This window comes from Hermetia illucens, chromosome 4, assembly GCF_905115235.1.
Source record: "Hermetia illucens chromosome 4, iHerIll2.2.curated.20191125, whole genome shotgun sequence".
Taxonomy (NCBI): Eukaryota; Metazoa; Arthropoda; class Insecta; order Diptera; family Stratiomyidae; genus Hermetia; species Hermetia illucens.
Window position 1 is genome coordinate 126587509 of NC_051852.1, and position 17828 is coordinate 126605336.

Here is a 17828-nt window from a genome sequence, read left to right on the forward strand (position 1 = left end):
ATCGCTTGTCTGGAATAATTTACATTTCCTTAGAAGGCTATGCGCACTTGCTCGGGGGGATGGCGTGGACGTGGAACGCCTATCTATCCACTGCAGCCAGGAAGTTTAATGCAACAAAGTACAAACATGAAACAGGTGCTGCTGCGAATATAAATTGATACTGCAAATTGATACTACCTTTGTCTATAGACGTTCAATTTTCCATCGATTTGCTTTCGCTATATCTTCTCGCAGATTAGATATGCTTCAATTTCCTCTTTCCAACTTTGCACTACATTGTCGCTACTGGATTGTGGTCCATTAATCCTATATGGGGTGGACCGTAATAGATATGGACATCTCTCAACTTGCAGTCCGGAAGGATTGTTAACTTTCCATGGCGTCGATTTCAAAGCAAGATAAATTGTATTAAATTATTTCTTCGCTATAGGATATCTAGAATTATGACGCACAAACCATTCACATGTTTTAGTTAGAATAATTGTTGGTAAAACGGAAACTGGTTAAACTGGCAGTGGGTAGGCCATACATAGTATGCTTGTCCCAAGCCCAGGTAAAGGAGTAGGGTTTGAGACAACGTACTCTGTACTATCCTCAGTAAAACAAAACCAAAAAGATCAGGGAAACAGATAGAGTATAGTTGAAGTTATTCAACTATGCTAAATCCTACCTGACCCCTCTCGGTGACAGGTCCCGCGATAGGCCGACCAAGAAAATGGATACAATGTCCTTACGAACAAGATGATCGAATTGAGTCACAAGCCTCGGAGAAATGCTACGCCATCCATCTCAGTCGACGCGACAGGACGAGCCCCGGTCCTGTTAAGAAATAGGCAGGGGTTCTTGACGCATTGACGGCGTCAGGACTAAGCAAGTTAGTCCGAACAAAACAAATACGTGTTTGCACGCTAAATGTTGGCATCCTAACTGGAAAGACCGACGAACTCGCAAGAGCCCTTTGAAAAAGGCGCATTGATATCTGCGCTCTGCAAGAAACCCGATGGTCTGATGCCAAAAGCGGCGACATTGAATGCGAACGCGGTGAAAATGGCTATAAACTTCTCTATTTTGGTAGCCCACTCACTCAATATAGTGTTGGCATTGCCATCTCAGAGGCTTTCCGTGATGCCATTAAAGAAGTCGAACGATTTGATGATCAGCTCATGAAGCTCACCATTATATCAGCTGATCGCACTATTCACTTCTTTACCGCGTACGCAATACAGACAGGTAGACCTGATGCCGAGAAAGATGCCTTCTGGCAACTTCTTGATAAAAAGGCTTGTCACATGCCTGCTGACGACGCATTAAATGGTGGCGATTTCGTGAGAACAAAGAAGAAATGATCTCACTCACACGATAATCGACCATTACGAATGTGGAAGATTCGTGGAACCAAATGAAACACAGGGTCCACAAGGCGGCCTCTACAACCCTCGTGATCACCAAGCCGGGCAAGCGGTACATCAACCGAGATGCTTGGCTTTGAAATGATGTTTAAATGAAAGTCCGTGAAAAAAAACACCTCTATGATAAGTGTCTCCACGCTGGCCAATTGGCAAATTTATAAGAATGCCAACCGGGAAGCAAAGAAAGCAGTCGCTGCCACCCGAGCGAACCATTTCAAAAATCTTTACGATAAACTAGACACTCGGTATGGCGAGAGAGATGTATATCGACTTGCTAAAAGCCGTAACGAACGTATACAGGATATCGAACACTTCTGTTGCGTTAATGACAAGAACGGTACTTTGCTTACCAACCGTCGATCCACGACGGATAGATGGTGAGAATACTGCAAGCAAATTTCAACTGAAGAATTTGTTCATCTTCCACTTTCACAATCATTGCCGAAATTTGGACACACCTCTCAGTGCAACTGGTGCTCAGAGGTGGCGGTGAGGAAGAGCCGAGGAGAACCTCCATAGTGGTGGGAGTTTCATGGGGGTTGTAGTTATGCTCAAGCGAGAAGGGACCTTCGGGCCTCGGCGTGATGTTGCGTTTCAACACGGGTGCCGTACTCCTTAGTTCGGTAGAGATTTAGGTAGGTCTTGCATCCACCAGTATGAATGCTAAACCATGCACTTGGTATAGACTGGTACCATTGTTGCTTGTCTCAGCGGGGCTCTGATCGTGGTCACAAAATCAATCCGTGTCTGAAGAGGACCGTAGGATTAAGTCTCCATGACAGGTACCTACGTTAAACACTCAAGGGCTTAACTGTCAGCGGAACTGAAGTCGAGGAGGTAACAAAACGGATGAAATCAGGGAAAGCCACAGGACCTGACGACATCGCATCTGAGCTCTGGAAAGCCAAGAGCTGGGATCCATCACTGTGGCTCAGTGAATTCTTTAATCGGGTTATTCACGAAAGTAGAACACCATCTGACTGGCAAGAAAGTACCACTGTCCCAGTATGGAAAAAAGGTAGTCCAACAGAATGTTCAATTTACCGTCCGATCCGGTTACTTTCCCATACCATGAAGATTTTTAAACGCATTCTTGACAACCGTATTCGCGAAATCATTGAAATAACCGTGAATCAAGCCGAATTTGTCAAAAACTACGGAACTACTGACACGCAATACACACTGCGCGGTTACTCATGGAGAAACACCTTGAGAAGCATCGCCCTTTTTACATTGCATTTCTGGATCTATAGAAAGCGTTTGACCCTGTGCCACACGAACTCATCTGGTACGCTCTACGACAATACTTAGTGCCAGAAGAACTCGTGCGCTGGGTTCAATTGCTCTATCGCACGATCCGAAAATTAAAGTTCGAAGTATGGCGGGTGTATCAAAACCGCTTCGTGTCTCTGTTGGTGTTCATCAAGGAAGCCCCCCCCCCCCTCACCACTCCTCTTTGTTCTTGTTATGGACACCGTCACACGGGACATGAAACGTACAGCACCCTACACACTGCTTTATGCAAATGATGTTTTCCTATCATCTAATAGCAAAAATGATCTGGAGCAACTTGTCCAAAAATGGAATGATCGCCTCATGCAACATGGTTTTAGATTGAATCTAAACAAAACTGAATTTTAAAGGACCGACCCCCATGAAACAGGCACAATCACTGTCAGCGGCAGTGAGCTGCCTAGAACTGAGCGATTTAAATACCTTGGATCAACGCTATCAGCCAATGGAGAATTGCGTTATAAAATTGCTTGACGCATTAACGCAATCTGGATGAAGTGGCGTCCACAACTGGTGTTCTTTGTGACCATCATATCAACAAACGTTTCAAATCTAAAATTTACCGCAATGTCGTCCGTCCTGTCGCCCTCTCTGATTCTGAGTGTTGGCCAACTATAAAAGACAATGAATGACGTCTTGAGGTAATGGAATGCATTGGACTAGTGACGTGACACGTTTTGATCACATCCGAAATAAGGATATCCGCGATCGTTATGGGATTGCACCGATCGTGGAAAAGTTGCGAGAGAGGCGTCTTCGATGGTATGGTCACGCAATTCGTGCAAACGAGAATTCACTTGCCAAGATTGGTCTGAACATTGAAGTCGATGGTAAACGACCAAAAGGCAGACCTAAACAACGGTGGCTTGATACGCTGGATGGGGATTTGAAAGCCTCGAGATTGCATCCAGATCAGACATTCGATAGAGCCAAATGGCGAAACCGATCACGACGAGCCGACCCCGCTTGTGGACGGGAAAAAGGCTAAAGAAAAAGAAAGATATTTCCGCTAAATTTCCTTTGAATCGGTTTAGCCGTTTTGAGAAAAGTGCGTGGGACGGATAGACAAACAGATAGTGAATCGATTTCAATAAGGTTTTATTATATACAGAATCTTAAAAAGGCAAAAGACCGATTGACATCCATAACTGATGCTAATTCCCTTGGCACACACAAATTTTCACTAATCGTTGCAGGAAAAGCCAAGTACTTGAGAGCAGTTGAAAGCATATCTTACCAGTTACCTATAAAAGATACACTAAGGGATGGGTTCAGTGAGATGATTTTACCGAAACAAAATTTTATACCGATTGAAAAAACAACTTGGAAAGAGCGAACTTTCCTTTTTTCAGAAAAGCGCTCCTTAGGTCCTGGGAACTATGCCCTGAAGAAAATTAAATTTCACTCTTTACATGCTCCAAACAACTTCTGGAGTAAAATCAAAAGTTTCAAAAAAATGTGAGCATGGCATCTTCCTTTAATTTTAAATACATAATGAAGGAGACAACCCTACTTACTCAACGTTACAAATGTCCCCGGATTTCACAAGAGTTTTTCAGAAAATGTGATGTAAAGTTTACAGTCTACTCGAAACTTATAATTCAAATTTGTACAATATTAAAGTGACATATCCCCAGGAAATGTGAGTAAACCGCGCTGTCTACCGTTTCCTAAAAGCGATTCTACCCACCACATACGGGACTGCAACTTAAAGAAAAACCCAATGTATCAGATATCGCCGTAAAATACAATATTGTCCAACCCAAAACCAATCGCAAACTACTTTAAAAAGTGCAGAAACGAAAGGTCAACTTGTCGTATTAATATCCGAACTATAATTCTCAAAGAAGGCTCTGCATCCATCAGTTCTTTATGCCCAACGGAATAATTATATGCTGGACACCAAGATCCACACTAGCTGGAAGTACACCTTGATCAATCCATTAGGTGAATAAGATAGGCATAAGTGGCCGCTGCGAAGAGCTCAATTAGGGCAGTGATGGGGTGTTTTGATGCCACAAACTGCTAGGATCGTCACTGCTTTGAGAAATACAAGGGATGCGGAATATAGCCAGCTCAGATCTTCAAAGCTAGCTTGTCGCGTTCACCAAAGATAAGAAGTTCCTGCACCCTACAACCAGAAATTTTTGAGTTCCAGCAGCAGCCAACCTAGAGCAGACCAATCGTAGTATCTGAGAGTCTTTCTCTCTTCTCTCAGCAACTTCGGCAACGGAAATTATAGGCGAGTCCGGCGAGATGGTCCCTCATAGGCATGTGGTTCGTGCAGACCTCCATAACAATCTATGCCTTTCTGATTCATAACCTCTCGTAATCGGGTTCCCTACCGTGTTCAACTAAAGTAAACCACCCCCCCCCCTTGCGATAACAACAATACTATTGCAGAATTATTTCTAGTCCTCAATTCGGTGATACGAAAATACGCTTAATCCTGAAAAACAACACTTCACTCAGTGTTATCCGGCAGAGAAAATGAAAGAAGCAGCGCAGAGTCTCTACTATGAGAGAACCTGTTCTCGAAAATCCACACAAATCCCTTTCCCACTTGTGTCCATTAACCTCCAGCCACATTTCCCACCATGAACAAGGTGCTACTCGCATACCGTGTATATGGCCTTTTAATTTTGGCTACCTCATCCTGCAATACCGAAAGTCTATCTATTACCAGAAAGTCAATTATTTTGCTACAAACAGATAATTAGGATCAGTTTCGACTTTATTTTTAAAACAATAGCTCACTAGATCAAATATGACGATTACGAAAATCGAGAGAGAAACTCGTCTACTACACTGACATATTCAAAGCAACTCATCTCAATCCTAGCCCCCATATTCAATTCAATTCACTCTCCCCTTACACTCAGTCCCACAAATTGTTTACCAAACTGGTAGTAAGTCATTCATCCCCATGGATTTATATATTCAGAGTTATTCTTAGATACTGATCACTCCTGCCGACTGAACGTAAAAAATTTACTTTCAAATTTCCGGCATGACAAATACAGCGCCTAAAATGACTATAGGTCATCAACCTATGAATCGCGAAATGTTTGCCTCAGACAAAACAAAAATTTTTAGATTATAAATTTTAGATCATTGAGAAAAAAATTCAAGAGAAATTTTCCGTTATTGACTATCATTTGTTTTACTATGCATTCACATATTTCGGCAACCAACTATTACCTTTATCTGTATACCAGGGTCCTCGACTATCGCGGATAACGAGGGGTCTGACAGATTGGTTTGCCAAGGGTCTGCCTCCACAATGGTGGAACCAAAGCCAGCATTGGGCATGACAACGACTGTCAAGTCTTCTCTAGAGGGTGAAGTTGTAAGGGTTCAAGCAGGCGAATACAGATATTTGAACCCCTACTAACAAGCGACAATTTTTATCAGAGAACCTGGGGCTTTTAGAGCAGCATTTCTACTGTCCATTAAGGAGGATATGAAAACTCAGATGGTGGTCAAAGGGTAGTCTAGGTCCCAGGGCGAAACGTGGATTGGTACCCACGATGGAGCATAAAACCTGGAAAAACGCCTGCTGAACCAACACCAACAGCTCTACTATCAAACCCTATCTCCACCTCCACGTGGTGATCGCTGGGAGTTCTTTCTTCATGAAAAACTGCAGACAGAGAAGATGAAGGCGAATCTCTCACGCCGAAAAACCATACCAAATGTACCAACTGGTCCTCCAGGTTGTGGGTTGGGTAGGACTGACAATCCTACACGAAAAACCGATGTTATGAAGTCACAACAGGAGCCTCGGACAGGATGGATTTTACAACGACAAACCCAGCAACGGATTAACGATTTGCGCATTTTCTCATGAAACGTGCGCTCCCTGTACAGACCGAATGCTTCTGAGCAGCTAGCCGATACCCTGCCCCAATATAAGGCTGATGTAACAGCGTTGCGAGAGATGCGATGGAAAGGGACCGGTTTCTTGGAGAAGAGCCGCTACACCACGATATATTGAATGTCAGAACATATAGGGGGGCCAATATAGACTCGGATCACTATCTCGTTGGCATAGTGCTCAGAGCTCGCATTAGGACACCATCTACAATCCTCTGTGACAATCAGGTGAGAGTGAATATTGAAGTCATTCACAACACAGCCCTCCTCAACACCTATAAGGGCGAAACGGTTGCTGCAATAACCGCAATCAACAGAGATCCTGGGGTGAAGCATCAACAAATGATCTTCACAACCACCTGAAGAACATTATCATTGATACGGCCACGAAGATGCTTGACCCCAGCCGCCAGAAAAGTCGGAACGGCTGATTTGACGATGAATGGAAGCTAGCTACGGAACGGAAGAATGCTGCATACCGAGTAATGTTGCATTCTCAAAGAACGCGGGCACGCGCAGACACTTATCACGAACTCCGTCGAGCGGAGAAGCGACTTCACAGACGGGAAAAGGAAGCGTGGGAGAATCAACAAGTATATGAACTAGAAAAGTACAGGGAGCAACCGCACCAGGCGCGCAAGTTTTACCAACAAGTCAGCAGGATGAAGCCTTATACAACTCGATGCTCTTCCTGCTGAGACAAAGAAACAAATCTGATTTCCGACAGAATGGACACATTGGAGCGATGTGTTAAATATTCTGATGAACAACCAAAATATCGGTGAATTGGAGGTCCCGCCAACTGAAGACGACAGACAAATACTGCCACCACCAAGTATAGAAGAAACAGTCCGTGCACGTTGCTGAGTACCATCTATAAGATATTCTCCGCTATCTTGCTAGGCCAGATAGCCCCATACGCCCAGAACATCATTGGCCCATACCAAAGGGGCTTCACTCCAGGCAAATCAGCAACAGATCAGATTTGCGAGGCCAGATAAAAACAGAAGGATTACTCTCGAGACCATTCATCATCAACAATGGTCTACGACAAGGGGATTCCCTATTATGCGTCCTCTTAACCTGGCCCTCGAGAAAGTGATACCTGATGCTGAGGCAAATGCAAAAGGTACGATCCCCTTTAAGTCCACCCAACTACTGGCCTATGCTGACGATATCGACATCATGGGAAGAACATCCCGAAATATACAGGCTACCTTCATCCAGATCGAGCAGGCGGCGCGAGATCTTGGGCTGCACATTAATGAAGGAAACGGCGAAGTACATGGTGGCAACGTCAGCGCCAAAACCAAAAAAACGAAAACAATGAAGATAGGAGACTGCAACTTTGAGATCGTTGAAAATTTCTCCTATCTAGGGTCGAAAATCACAACCGAAACAGCTATTACGATGAAATCCGTTGACTGCCAACAGAGCCTATTTCAGCTTACAAAAACTGTTTCGTTGGAAACGTCTTACCATAAGGGCAAAGCTCTTACTGTATAAAACTATGATCTTGTTAGTCCTTATGTATTCCTCGGAGACTTGGGTTCTTAGTAAAAAAAAAACTGCGAACTCTTGGCCGGGTTCGAGAGAAGAATCCTCCGAAGAATTTTTGGCCCCTTACATGAGGATGGACGATTCCGTAGCCTACATAACAACGAAATCTATGAGTGATACCACGATCGTCTGGTTGTGGATAAAATCCAGCTCAACAGGTTGCGATGGGCGGGTTACTTAATCCGTATGGATGAGGATGATCCAGCCCGGAAAGTTTATAAGGACAATATCTATGGTAGAAAAGGAAGATGGGGCAGACCCTGTCTGAGATGGAGCGATGGCGTAGGTCAGGACGCCAGACAGCTTGGTGGACCGGAGTTGTCTGGAGTTCCTTATTAAGGCAGGCCTAGATCGGATACCGGTTGTGGCGCTGTTGATGATGATGAAACTAAACTAATTGTTCCACTTTTGATATTTCCATGCAATTTCAGATCAAAATTTGCTTTCGCATATACAGGGCGGACATTAGCTAGTTTTCTGCAGCAATTCTATTTACAATAACAATTAGGTGACCAGTATTGCTCGAAATAATCCTTGTATGGGACGGAAGAATGTTTCTACTTGAATCAATTTATTATAGATTTATGCTGGAATGCAAACTCGGACATTTTCCATCGTAACTCAAAACGCAATCTCGATCAGATATCCCCGAGATATTCAAATTTCCAATAAATTGTAGAAATTTGATGATCAAGCGCATCCGTTGCAACACTTAATCCATTCTGTAACGTTTAATTTATCTAAAACGTTACCCAATCGCTCAGTCATCATATTGTCAACAAACACAAAATATGTACATCTAAAGTGTGTTTGGATTAATAGGTCAACAACATAAGTCTTCTTTCCAATCGGCCAGCCTACGACTGAACCTAGATCAAATCTCATAAACGACGACATCAACAAAACCTAAACTTCAATGGCGACCACCTCCGCAGCAATCGTATCTCAAGTGGAAAACGCTTTCAGATTTTAAAATGAAACGCAACAAAATCGAAAACTGCAATCACAGAGAACCGTGATGAATGTTCTGCTAATTTTGGACTCTTGCAAAATTGGATCACATTGTATCTATCGATCTTTTGGAACTCAAATCGAGAGCTGGAAAAAATAAGCAGGAACAGAGGAATAGATTGAATTGAGAGCAAAACACCATCAAGACATTAATCAAGCAGACTGCAAGCGAAAAGTGTAGAAAGCCTTCAGTCGTAAAAAAACCAGTAAACAATTCTAAGAAAAAATTGCGTTGTTGCAAAAAATTTAAAGACATAAAGTCTGAAATGATCTGCAGATTTTGCAAGAGGGAAAATAAAATGATTCGGATGGAGCACTTCTTTGAAATGAAAGATTCGAGGGTCGACTGGAGTAGAGAAGGACTACTCGAGAGTTTGGAAATCAGAATGCTGTCAGTGGGATGAAAACTGACTTTTGAAGAGTTGGGCATTCTTGAGAGAAAATTACAGGAGAGGAGAGTCCGGACAACCTCACGTTAAGACGCATTTATGTCCTATGCTTGCTAAAAAACCGGAAACTCTACTGGTTTCCAGGGCTCAGTGTGGATAGAAGGTTGTAGCCCCAACAAATGAGGACCAGGAGGAGTTGGCAACTGTCAAAAGCTCAAAGATCGGTTTTCTATGGTTTTCTTTTGGATTACAATCTTATTCCCCAGACTATTGTCACTTTGCTCCCGATCTCCCACTGACTTTAAAAATAAGCCAACAACGAAAGAAGCCAAAATACCGAAAAGGAGCACAGGCACACATGCATGATTCCAATGGCCGGACGCACTCGGCAAATGTGAAGTGACGTGTGGTATAGGTGTCGAATGCAAAAAGCCCACAATGAATGCCAAGTAAAATTAGAAGGCAACCTACTAACTTCAATCCGATAGAGTCGTCCAAGATAGCGTCAACAGTGTCAATTGCACAAGTCGAGGGAGAAACAACTACGACCACCACACAAACCAACAGAAAGATGAGGAATTAGTCATTCGAATTTGAATATAACAAGCAGATACCCAACGGGCCGGCATGAGATTCGCTTTCTTCAGATACTATTTATTCTATTTATTCGTTTACCTTGGCGATGACGAGACAATCGATCAGACATTACTTGTAGCTGGGAGAAATAAACAAGAAGCGGTTGCCATGGTGGTGCAACGGGCCGTGCAGATGGAGATACAGAGGCAAGAAAACCTAATGCGTGCGGTCTTGGTTCGCAGTCTCTTTGCAATAAATCATTGTTTTCTTTCGTTTCGTAAGCCACGAATCGTTGAAGGAAACTTGAATATTTTTGCAACATTCACTTGGAAACTCAACTCGGCGATTCTTTTTTGCCTATGAGGTGATACAGGGTCAAATGATGCTGCATACGGAACGAGTGAGCGCACAGTCACTTTTTTCTGGGCAAGCTAGACAAAACTGGTTAAATTTTAGGGTAAGTCCCTCAACTCTCTAGACTCAACCGAAAAACAACCAAATTCGAATAGGAGTCATTATAAAAATGCAACAGGGTAGCTTGCTAGATCTTCTGAAATCTGCAGCTATATCTGTTTCGGAGGCGAACCAGTCAGCAGAAAATATCCACATCAACCAACTAATCTATCATCCAAAAATTATGTGAAACCTACAATCAGATCATTATCTAGTGCTTTGTTAACCAGGTATTAAGGTTTGTTATCATGGAACTTTGTAATTTGAACCATTAAGGCCGTTTTTTTACAGCCAAAAATCATTGCTTCCTCTATTAAGCTGGTTGAGAAAATTATTGTAGAACAGACATGCGAAAATTGCATAGTTCCGCTATGATTACCTCATCGAAACGAGAAAACATTGAGAATGTTTATGTAATATATCAAACAATCATGCAACGAAACTTGCAAATTTGGACGACGATTGCTGAACTCGAATGGAAAAATAGGCAATATTGAGTTATTCATCAAGAAGGGCACCCACGCTTAGAAAAGTAGTTGTTCCTCGATCCTCCAAAAGTTTTCCTCGTTAACTCCGCTAGTCCTAGCTACATCTCCAAAATACGACTACATTTAGAAGGCATGTTTGATCAAGGAGTTTGCATTATTATTGTGTACTAACATCTTCCACACTATGCCGAGTCATAATGCTTGACACTCAAAAACTGTGTTCCGCAATCGAAAGAATCGCCTAGCCGAACTTGAATGATTTTCATAATTTAAGTTTATTTTTTCCAAAATTTAAGAGGTCTAAGGACCAAGCGGTCGGATTTCAACGCATCTGGCTTAACATTCCAACATCACGTGATCCACATTACTGAAATTTGGTTGGATGCCAGGATTTTAGATTCTGAGCTCCTCGAAGATTACTCTGTCTTTCGTTGTGGCAGAGGCTGTGCTGCGCTTGGCCGCCCTCCAGTTTAACCTTTCCAGAAATCACTTAAATTGCACTCTTCATCCTGTCCTCTCTAAATTTCCTGTGCGTTGCCTTTCCCAATCCCCTCATCTCCTCTCTTAGATTGTTCCTGATGCCCATCATCCTGCCCTCGAGTTTGATTTTCAGATCTCACGACTCCACTTCCCTCTTGTGCGCAATGCTGCCAAGTTTAAATTTCGTTGAATACAGCCCTAGCGTCAAGCAACCAACGCGTGGCCAAGCACTCGGCACCTTCTTTAACATTTTATCAGATCTTCTTCCCTGTTACGTATCTTTCTCTCCTAAGTCTCTGCGCTCTTATCCTGTCTGGTTCAACACTGAAGTCCACCTAAAACTTTGTCAAAAACACACTCTGGAACCTATGCTGACTTCTTTTTTCAAAACTCTGCGTTCCTCGGTGAAATCCTTGAACCTAGAAAGGAACATCTGGCCAGTGTTGTACATTCACTGGAGCACGGAAACCTCAAACATTTCTAGTCCCGCAGTTCCGCCCAACTATCAACCCCTTCCATTAAATTCTCTGGCTTATTGCTGACTCCCCCTAACTGGTGATTTACTCTGACGATATTTCTCCTCAGTCTATGGTCCCTCGCCTCCTACTACCATCCAATTTCACTCCTCTCCTTCTGCTCCTGGAAAGGTCATCAACTGATTCTTCACCCATTTTGACCAACTCATAGTGAAAAGGCAACACGGCTTTGTTAAGCGTAGGCCCACTGTCTCCAACCTGCTCGACTTTACCAACTTTGTCGCTAAATTCACGACAAGAAGTGCATATAAATCACAAAATACTTCTGTTCAAACTATCATCTGTAAGCATTCCCATACCACTTCCTCCCCTCCTTATTTGTCCCTATATGATCGCCCATTAACTGTGTCCCTAGACATTCTGGTTCGGTGATCTGCTTATTGTTTAGCACTAAATGTCACAAAGTGTCCCTCTATGTACTACTTGCTTAAATTCTCACCCACTTCCTTTTCCTACTCCTTAAACGGACATTTCCTATCATACCAGAACTCCACTTAAGACCTCGGGGTTACTTTCGGCAATAAGTTCCACTTCGAGACCCACTGCCTCGGAATCACCAATCAAACAGCAAAATTGGCGAGTTTTATACTTATACTCTGATTCTAACTCCATCCAACCCTCCTTAACTTTTTTCAACTCTCTCGTGAGAACTACCCTCGGTTACTGGCGCCCTCCAATAACTGCCCTTGAGAAAAGACGTAAATTTACCCGTTCGCTCTTCTGTAAGCAAAATTTTTCTTGTGCAGAATTGAAGAAGCTGAATTAGAAAAAAAGAGGAAGCTGCTCTCTTTCCAATCTCGTTAATCGTCCCCCTTAAAAGGCAATGGCGCCTTAAAGTGAATTTCAATTGTGAGCCTCATCCCGCAAGAATAAAGGGAGGTATGATGCGAGAAACGGGAGGTCCTCTCTCTCAAACTCGAGGAAAAATCGCGTCGGCCGCCTATCCCCTGGAGAAAATGTGGCGCTGCAAATGTGGAGTATTTTGATATTGCAAACTCTAATCCCAGAGGGGGTAAGGGTAAAGTGGGTATGTCGAAGGATAGCAGGTTGCTCTCTTTGTACTCCTGTTAAAAATCCATCGGGGCTATTTTTATACCATTAATGAGCTTACTTGTAGGGCAATCATTCCCGCGCGGATACATTAGGCAATAGAGAGTTAAAGGGCGCCCCCCTTCCGTAACCCTCCCTGTGTATCGCACCCATGTTCGCCCGACAAATAAGCTTATTAACGATATAAAAATAACCTCTTTTTGGGGGCGCCATAACTGGAGGGAGTCCAGCACAATTATTTAAAGTTGTTAGAAATACACCCTCTTTATCCTATCTCTCTTCGACGATAGAGTTGGCAAAACCAACTTTACTATGATGACATCCAAATATACCCCCATTTGAAGCATGGTAACATTTTAAAAGGAAATTACAGCCCCTATGCGGAGATAAGATTTAAATTAAACCCTACCCTTTTGACATAAAAGTAGCCCAATTTCGAGGCACCAAAGCCTTTTAGGGAGAGTTGGCCCCCTCAATTTTTTAACGGGGCTAGAGAGATGAGACCTTCCACTTCTTGCAAATTCTCTCCATTCTTTCTTCTTGAAGGATTAGATTTGAAAATTTTTACGATGGTGATATTATTTAAGGCGGAATGACCGCCATGAGTTTTCATCAGGAATGAAGAGGGGACCTACCCCTCTCCCTCGGGAGAAAATGTAACCTTTACCATGTATGGACCTCATAATTTTTAAACTCAACATAGAAACGCGACGCCCATTGCCTATAAAGACTACGTATTTCCGAGTAAAACTAATTTGACAGCCGTATAGAGAAAAAGAGAGTGAGATGGTCAGACAAACAAACTGGTTACTGGTGGAAAATGCAAAGCCCGGAGAGGATAATACTAGCGAGAATTACGTAGTGAATACCTTCATTATTAAACGATTACCATCTCCAATTGCTTGGTTGCTCCTCTCGACAACTTGAAGACGATTATCTTACGACATGGATGGTAAACCCAAGCCGTACATTGCACCACAGATATTCTACAAGGTTCTGTGCTAAGACCACTATTGTTGAAAGTTCCAATTATTAGGGAGACCTAAACGATAGGCGGAGTGATGCCGATCGACGTTCTGGCCGATTAAATGACACACATATATATATGATCCTGTTTCTTCCTGATAGGGTCGTGAAAAGCGCCATAAGGGCAATGACAACAGATTGAGTCCCAGCATCAAAATACAATGTTATGAAACTTTTTACGGAACATGGCGGAGATCGCAAATATCTCAATAGGTTTAAACTCTGTAGTTCACCTAACTATTCGAGTTGCAGGGGTACCCCGGAGGACTCGGACCATGTCTTTTTTCATTGTCCTGAATGTCCAGAAGAAAATAGGAGTCCGAGGGAGATATTGGAAAGGGCGGTATCGCCAGGTCTAATTAAAAAAAATTTTGCATGCCGGGGAAACTGAGGTGCCTTGTGGGGCCGGTTCAATCTGACATAAGAGAGGTGAAGGAGCGAGAAAGTCGCTTTCGCGAGTGCAATCGATGGGTAACCGTAGAGCTAGAGGAAACTCAAATATCGTAAAGAAAGGAAAATACCAAAAATCTATTCAGGATAAATATATTTTGCACCAATGAGAGGGGACTATGAATTCCAAAAAGTTGTCCCGTAACGAAGGTAAACGTGAAAAGTTCCCAGGTTTAAAAAAAACTTCAAAGGTGCTTTCAAAACGCGCACAAAGACGAAAGGACCACCGGCCGCAAAATACACAAAGCATAGGCCCGATCAAGCTGAATCAAAGACCAATTAATTGCACAAAGAAACTCCCCGGAAGGAAGTGAACTATCTTAAGAACAAACAGACAACAGTGAAAGCAAGAAAACAGAAGGCTCAAAGTAAACGTTGGCGCTAATAACATAAACAGTTGATCATACTGAATAAGAAGCAGATTGGACTTACAACTTTGAGGTAGTCATTCTGGCTTTCAATGGTAACCAACAGGGTTTCTGCGGTACGATTTATGAAACTTGGACTAACCGTATGACACCAATCAAACGAAATAAACCCACCCCCACTTAGCACCATCGTAACGCACAAGTTAGCTCACTTATATAGAATCGTCGCCGGCATATTGTTAAACTATCCTCCGAATTGAATCCTCAGTACTCCCACGACTTTTTTCCGGGTGATTTCTTTGTCTTCATGAGAAAATGGTTCGCATGAGGCAGTTGGAAAGAAGAAGATTGTATTAGATTGAGGGGAAAAGTCGTTGCACCCAGGAAAATTTCGCAAGCAGATAATAATCCGATGACACAATATCGAGACTCATGCCTTCATCCGGTTATTTAAATTCTGGCTTTTTTATAAATTCCTTGCTTGAAATGCAATATTTCCTGACTGTAGACATACCAGTATTTATTCTTGCAAATACCGATATTTCGGGAACCACTTGTTCCCTTCATCAGTGCAAACAAGTTTGCTCATCTATAGACATTAAGGTTCTATTTATACTATTCTATACTATGATATTATAATTATGACTAAAAGCTTATATCTAGGTCCTGAAAAAGAAAATAAATATTTAATTTAACTACCTAATAGCTAATGTATCTTAAAACTTATATCTAGGTCCTGAAAAAGAATATTTCATTCACTTCCTAATAGCTAATTTATCAATCCTAAAACAAGACGAGATTATTTTACTTTAAGAGTTTTCTAAACAATGGGGAATAGCAGTTACCCAAATCTGAATTCAACCTAGTGTCAACCGGTTGTTTGTTGATGAACCAGCTTTCGTAAGCATCCAGTTGGTTAGTCTTTCTTACTTGCTTTAGGACTTTCAAGTCATCGATAAGATTAACATACTTCAAAGCAGGAACAGCTATTTCAACGCAATTCAAAAAGTCTATCTGACACAAATCCGCAACAGCTCCTATAGCAAAATATCGTCTTAATAATTCGTTTTGCCAAATGACACCTGGCAAATGCCCCCACTTCAATATAAATCCACGAAGAATTGTTTGTGACAGTAAAAGCCATAAGGACCCATAAAGACTCTTTAACGTCCTTGTAGTACGTAATATGATGTGAATACAAATTAGGTCCCATATATGCAAATTAGATGAACTGCTCATACCTCATCTCGGTTTTATGTTGAATCCAACTTAAATCTGCAATCAGTTATGTGAGACATGTGAAGACCAATGTACTCAGCATACGAATATGTTCATTACGCAATGTTTGTGGAACAACAACCAATAATTATACAGTTGATATGCAAATAATGTTATTTCAATCGCATGAGAAATATCTTAAATATGTTGACGATTGCACGTGACCTTTTGCGATTTATATGAATTAATATTGTTATCAAGAAATCAGGAAATTGTGAGGTATTTATATCGAGCATTTCATAGAGAGCAAAATGTCATTATCAGTTATCATCAGACCCTAGCCTCTCAATCTAATTGCCCAGAGAGTGAATCCTAATTCGTTTTGAACGTTCATATTCATCTTTGTGCTTGTCCCGCCGCTGTAGGTTTATATCTTATAAATACATACATCATAATAAAACTGAAGGCTGGAAAACTGTCAATGAAACGTTTTAAAAAATAGAAAGGGATTTGTGCTTTACATAAAAAATAATAGAGAATAATTAAAGGAACAAAAGCTCGGCGCTTCCCAATTTGCAACTAGTTCGCAATGCATATTCAGATATTATGATATGTCAAACTATTCATTTTAGTGTGATATGACATTCAAAGCCTTAGATTGCATACAATTTGCACAAAACCGAACAAATAACCTATTTAACTTTGTTACTAATAGTGCGGTTTCCACCAAATTTGGTAGTATATATCATGGTACAAATTTTAATGGTGGTTAATGGTTGTTTGAGGAAAATTGGCCCATGAAATGTTCACTCTATCGTTTACCGTTATAGAGTTATAACGTTTTTTGAGAATACTGTCAAAAAGCTTGACCTTCCCAAATCATAATTTTCCACGCTCTCAATCATTTCATCTCAGATTTGATACCATTTTTGGAAACCATTGAAACCATCATCAGTCACCAGGAGCCGATGGAATTACAGCCGAATTGGTTAAATATGGAGGCGACCAGTTACACCAAGTGGTTTATCAACTTGTGCTCAAGGTATGGGACAGCGAATTAATGCCTGACGATTGGCAACGAGGCATTATCTGTCTCATACATAATAAGGGAGATATCATGCAGTGCAGAAATTATAGAGGTATCGCGTTGCTGAGTACCATCTGTAAGATATTCTCCGCTATCTTGCTAGGCCGGATAGTCCCATACGCCCAGAACATCATTGGCCCATACCAAAGAGACTTCACTCGAGGCAAATCAACAACAGATCAGATTTTCTCTCTGCGACAAGCGATGGAAAAACTGTTGTAATATGGAAATCAGTTGCACCATCTTTTCGTCGACTTTAAAGTCGCCTACGACAGCATAGCCATGGTAAAAATGTGCACGGCCATGGGCGAATTCGGTATACCGACGAAATTGATAAGACTGACTAGGCTGACCCTGACCAATGTGCGAGGCCGGATAAAAGCAGCAGGATCACTCTCGAGACCATTCAACATCAACAACGATCTAAGACAAGGGATGCCCTATCACTATCCTCTTCAATTCACCCAACTACTGGCCTACGCTGACGATATCGACATTATGGGAAGACCAACCCGAGATGTATAGTCTACCTTCATCTAGATCGAGCAAGCGGCGCGA

The 17828-nt window shown here is 42.0% G+C and overlaps 1 protein-coding gene across 5 annotated transcripts in view; it reads right to left on the reverse strand.

Moving 5' to 3' along the window:
- Positions 1-17828, reverse strand: part of LOC119655218 (protein hu-li tai shao) — a 179154-nt gene that overhangs the window by 155598 nt on the left and 5728 nt on the right. Inside the window, exon 2 of one of the 5 annotated variants that reach the window (XM_038060996.1) lies at positions 178-435. The exons of the other annotated variants lie outside the window; for them this stretch is intronic. The gene's annotated coding sequence lies outside the window, so the exon portion shown is untranslated. The remainder of the gene's footprint in view (positions 1-177; positions 436-17828) is intronic. 5 annotated transcript variants of the gene reach the window in all.